Here is a 6,358-nt window from a genome sequence, read left to right as displayed (position 1 = left end):
TCTATTCTTTCTTAGCTAAACAGGTGGAAGATCTATCCAATTTGGTTATATTATATCATGGACTCGAAAAACGGATCTGAATTTGACTGAAATGCACGATCTTCACAGGTATCACTTTTCACGATACCTAAAAGGTGGAATAGCGATTTTCGAACCATTTCCTATAAGAGAATGGTTTCCATTACTTTGAGAAATGGATTCTTATATCAAACTATAGCTATTGCATTAAAGAAGAAAAGAAACTAATAGAAGTCGAAGACGCGGAATGATAGTGAATAGAGAGAAAGATTCTTCTGATTTTCTTGTTTCTATCTACTAGACGCCGTAGAGAATTGAGAATTTTCATGTCTTTCAATTCTCGTACTCGTAATTGGAAAGTTATGGAAGGAGACCCATCATTTTGCAATGAAAACAACATATAAAACTCTGGACAATTTCGAAATCAGGCCAAGCGTCTTAATACATATGCAAAAAAATTCATTATTGGCCCACCATTGATTAGAAGATTTAGCTTGTATGAATCGCTATTGGTTTGATACGAATAATGACAATCGTTTCAGTATGTTAAGGATACAGATGTATCCACAATTCATTTAGAGTTACTTAATAGTCTATTTCTTATACCATATCTCTATCCCGTGAAATTCTCGAGCCAAAAGATGGATGCATATGCTGTGTTTCATTTTGCTAAATGATATCAATTAAATGGTGTATCAATTCCATAAATTGCATATAGCAATAAATAAATCAGCAAAATTCTTTCTAATATTTTAGATAGAAGAAACATTTCTTCTATCTAAAATATTAGAAAGAATGTACCCTTCTATCCAAATCCAATTTGCATCGATAAAATAAATCCAAATTCCAGTAGTAGATGAATAATTGCAAATTTGTGTGTGTACGAGATTAGAATAACTTCAAAATAACTGACATAATTTTGTATTTTTCCTGATCAGAAAAATACATGAAAAAGAAAGGAGGTAGAAAAATTTTTGGATTTATGGTTAAAGAAGAAAAAGAAGAAAACAGGGGTTCTGTTGAATTTCAAGTATTCAGTTTCACCAATAAGATACGGAGACTTGCTTCACATTTGGAATTACACAAAAAAGATTTTTCATCGGAAAGAGGTCTACGAAGACTTTTGGGAAAACGTCGACGTTTGCTGGCTTATTTGGCAAAGAAAAATAGAGTACGTTATAAGAAATTAATCGGTCAGTTGAATATTCGGGAGCAGTAATTTAATCGTTCAAATTTTTTTCTTGTTTTATTATTTTTTTAGTAGTCTTATAGTAGTCTTAGATTTTTCATTTTGATGAGCCTCGCTTTGAGGAATTCATGGAATAATCCATTTTCATGGAATAATGAATTAAGGAAGAAAGGATATGAGTCTACCGCTTACAAGAAAAGATCTCATGATAGTCAATATGGGCCCTCAACACCCATCAATGCATGGTGTTCTTCGACTGATCGTTACTCTCGATGGTGAGGATGTTATTGATTGTGAACCCATATTAGGGTATTTACACAGAGGAATGGAAAAAATCGCGGAAAACCGAACTATTATACAATACTTACCTTATGTAACAAGGTGGGATTATTTAGCTACTATGTTTACAGAAGCAATAACAGTAAATGCACCAGAATTCTTGGAGAATATTCAAATACCACAAAGAGCCAGCTATATTAGGGTAATTATGTTAGAATTAAGCCGGATAGCTTCTCACTTGCTATGGCTTGGACCTTTTATGGCGGATCTCGGCGCACAGACTCCTTTTTTCTATATTTTTAGAGAGAGAGAATTAATATATGATCTATTTGAAGCTGCTACAGGTATGCGAATGATGCACAATTACTTTCGCATCGGAGGAGTAGCCGCCGATCTACCTTATGGATGGATCGATAAATGTTTAGATTTCTGTGATTATTTTTTACGCGGAGTTGTTGAATATCAACAACTTATTACACAGAATCCAATTTTTTTAGAGCGAGTTGAAGGAGTAGGTTTTATTAGCGGAGAAGAAGCAGTAAATTGGGGCTTATCGGGACCGATGTTACGAGCTTCTGGAATACAATGGGATCTTCGTAAAGTAGATCCTTATGAGTCTTACAACCAATTTGATTGGAAAGTCCAATGGCAAAAAGAAGGGGATTCGTTAGCTCGCTATTTAGTACGAATTGGTGAAATGAGGGAATCCATCAAAATAATTCAACAAGCTGTAGAAAAAATTCCTGGAGGACCTTATGAAAATTTAGAAGTCCGACGCTTTAAGAAAGAAAATAATTCTGAATGGAATGATTTTGAGTATAAATTTCTTGGTAAAAAACCTTCGCCCAATTTTGAATTGTCAAGACAAGAGCTTTATGTAAGAGTAGAAGCCCCAAAAGGTGAATTAGGGATTTATCTAGTAGGAGATGATAGCCTTTTCCCCTGGAGATGGAAAATCCGTCCACCCGGGTTTATTAATTTGCAAATTCTTCCTCAGCTAGTTAAAAAAATGAAATTGGCTGATATCATGACGATATTAGGTAGTATAGATATCATTATGGGGGAAGTTGATCGTTGAAATGATAATAGATAGGGTAGAGGTAGAAACTATCAATTCTTTTTCGAAATTGGAATTATTAAAAGAAGTCTATGGACTGATATCGATTCTACCCATTTTGACCCTCCTTTTGGGAATAACAATAGAGGTACTCGTAATTGTGTGGTTAGAAAGAGAAATATCTGCGTCGATACAACAACGTATTGGTCCTGAATATGCTGGCCCCCTGGGCCTGCTTCAAGCTATAGCAGATGGGACTAAGCTACTTTTTAAAGAAGATATTCTGCCATCCCGAGGAGATATTTCTTTATTTAGCATTGGACCCTCTAAGCAGTCATATCAGTTTTATTAAGTTTTTTAGTTATCCCTTTGGGATATCATTTTGTTTTAGCCGATCTTAGTATTGGTGTTTTTTTATGGATTGCCATTTCAAGTATAGCTCCTATTGGTCTTCTTATGGCAGGATATAGCTCAAATAATAAATATTCTTTTTCAGGCGGTCTACGAGCTGCTGCTCAATCCATTAGTTATGAAATACCATTAACTTTTTGTGTGCTAGCAATATCTCTACGTGTGATTCGTTAAAATAGATCTTTTTCCTATAAAATCCATTAACTATTTATATTCCTTTTCTTATTTAGTATTTGGGTTGGTAAGTTAAACTAGATAGCTATATGAGTGAAACAAAACAGCTTATAAATTTGTAGTAAAAAGAAAAAATCTCATTTCCTACGTACAAGAAAAAAGTGGAAGTAAACATAAGCAGTGTAAACTCTTTATCCCAAGGTTGATATTTTTTAATTAGTCATCATATCTTGAAGCGGCCAAGAATAAAGGATTCACGATATGGAATTCCATTACTAGAATACTCCTAGTTATTACTATAACTTAATAATCCATAAGAAGAATCCACCAAAAGTTAGTGAAGGGTTAGGAACACTAAAGTACATAAAGGATTAGTAATGGAAAATCTAAAACATTAGAGATTTTTGCCCATAAAAGGAATCATAATAAGGACTTGCAATTTGTAGAAATTATCAAGTAGTACTTTCTTCGGATTCCGATCCAGAGTATGTTCCCATTCACTTGTTAAGGAAATGGCTATCAAGAACGAATTAACCCTTTATCCATTTTTTCTTTTTAAATACCCCCTCCCTGGGGAAAGAAGAATAGTAAAAAAGATATGGAGTGCACTAGAAAAAATTTTCATTATTTCCTTCCTCTATCCATATTCATGCAGAATTGCTCATGAACTAATACCCAACTCTTTCCATTTATTAATTGAATTCCTATAACAAGTAACAAGTGTTTTATTCCAAGATTAAGTTATTACTGAACAAAGAAAAATTTTCATTATATTATAAAGGATGAGATCAATTCGGAAGCGCTTTTTCTTATTCTAGCAGACGGAATTCCTTTGGTCTAATTTAGGACTTTCAAATCTATTTTATTTTATCTAATTCTATCTACGCCCCCGGGGCTAGGAACAAAACAGTCCTTTCCTTTTTCTGATCATAGAGAAGCCGTATGAAGCTAAGGTTTCATGTACGGTTTTGAAATAGCGGTGGGAACTGTGATGTTATCACCGACTATGATTATCTAACAGTTCAAGTACAGTTGATATAGTTGAAGCACAGTCAAAATACGGTTTTTTTGGATGGAATATTTGGCGTCAGCCTATAGGTTTTCTGGTTTTTTTAATTTCTTCTTTGGCAGAATGTGAAAGATTACCCTTTGATTTACCAGAAGCGGAGGAAGAATTAGTAGCAGGTTACCAAACTGAATATTCCGGTATCAAATATGGTTTATTTTATCTTGTTTCTTACCTAAATTTATTAGTTTCTTCTTTATTTGTAACAGTTCTCTACTTGGGCGGGTGGAATTTATCTATTCCCTATATATCCTTTTTTGATTTTTTCCAAATGAATAAAGCAGTTGGAATTTTGGAAATGACAATGGGTATATTTATTACATTAACTAAAGCTTATTTATTTCTCTTCATTTCTATCACAATAAGATGGACTTTACCGAGGATGAGAATGGATCAGTTATTAAATCTTGGATGGAAATTTCTTTTACCTATTTCCCTGGGCAATCTCTTATTAACAACCTCTTCTCAACTTGTTTCACTATAAATAAGATAATACAATAATAGTAAGAATATTTTCAACACAAAAGCTCTCTCAAACAAGAGAAAGAAACATATCTTTTTCATAGATATTTAGAATGAATATGTTCCCTATGGTAACTGGGTTCATGAGTTATGGTCAACAAACAATACGTGCTACAAGGTACATAGGTCAAAGTTTCATAACTACCTTATCCCACACAAATCGTTTACCTATAACGATTCACTACCCTTATGAAAAATCAATTACACCAGAGCGTTTCCGAGGGCGAATCCACTTTGAATTTGATAAATGTATTGCTTGTGAAGTATGTGTTCGCGTATGTCCGATAGATTTACCCGTTGTGGATTGGAGATTTGAAAAGGATATTAAAAGAAAACAATTGCTTAATTATAGTATTGATTTCGGAGTTTGTATATTTTGTGGCAATTGTGTTGAGTACTGTCCAACAAGCTGTTTATCAATGACTGAAGAATATGAACTTTCTACCTATGATCGTCATGAATTGAATTACAATCAAATTGCTTTAAGTCGGTTACCAATCTCCATAATGGGAGATTACACAATTCAAACAATTAGGAATTCGTCTGAAAGTAAAATAAACAAAGAAAAATCTTCGAATTCAAGAACGATTACTGATTACTAAACTTTGATTTTGTCTTTCTGTTATAAAAATCTAATAATTCTTTATTAAACTTTAAAATTAAACTATAAAGAAAAACGAAAAACTACTGCTTATTGGAAATTATTTCTTATTTTAAATCAGACTAGATTTTCGTGATATAATATAATTTATAACTATAAGTTTATACACAAAAAAATACCCTAATCCTTTTTTCCTTCCTTGAATCCTTTAGTTTTAGTCAGTTCATGAAAAATTTTATACTATTAATTTCTTTTTATCCATAATGGATTTACCTGGACCAATACATGAGATTCTTATGCTATTTGGGGGATTTGTTCTTCTACTAGGGGGTCTAGGAGTAGTATTACTTACCAACCCCATTTATTCTGCCTTTTCGCTGGGATTAGTTCTTGTTTGTATATCCTTATTCTATTTTTTATTAAATTCCTACTTTGTAGCTGTCGCACAACTTCTTATTTATGTGGGAGCCATAAATGTCTTGATCATATTCGCTGTAATGTTCGTAAATGGCTCAGAATGGTCTAAAGATAAGAATTATTGGACTATTGGAGATGGGTTCACTTCACTCGTTTGTATAACTATTGTTTTTTCACTAATGACTACTATCCCAGATACGTCGTGGTATGGAATTCTTTGGACTACAAGATCAAACCAAATAGTAGAACAGGGTCTCATAAATAATGTTCAACAAATTGGAATTCATTTAGCAACCGATTTTTATCTTCCGTTTGAACTCATTTCCATAATTCTTCTAGTTTCTTTAATAGGTGCAATTACTATGGCTCGGCAATAAGAAAACTTAGAAAAAGTACAAATTATAAGAATTGCAAATCTAAAATAAATAACTAAAGAATCACAATTTTGATTTAGTAAAATCCATCTACTGCCAACAAATACCTCCTTTTTTTTTTTTTTTTTTTTCTTTTGTTGTGTAATTGTTCTATTGTAATTAATTGAATCGGTTCAATTCTTGCCCTCATATTGAAATGAATCGAGATTGATAAGGAGTTAGTTAATGATGTTTGAGCATGTACTTTTTT

Source organism: Triticum urartu, unplaced genomic scaffold, assembly GCF_056163025.1.
Source record: "Triticum urartu cultivar PI428250 unplaced genomic scaffold, HENAU_Tu73 scaffold313, whole genome shotgun sequence".
Lineage (NCBI taxonomy): Eukaryota > Viridiplantae > Streptophyta > Magnoliopsida > Poales > Poaceae > Triticum > Triticum urartu.
The sequence above is the reverse complement of the archived record's forward strand: the minus strand, read 5'-3'. Positions refer to the sequence as shown.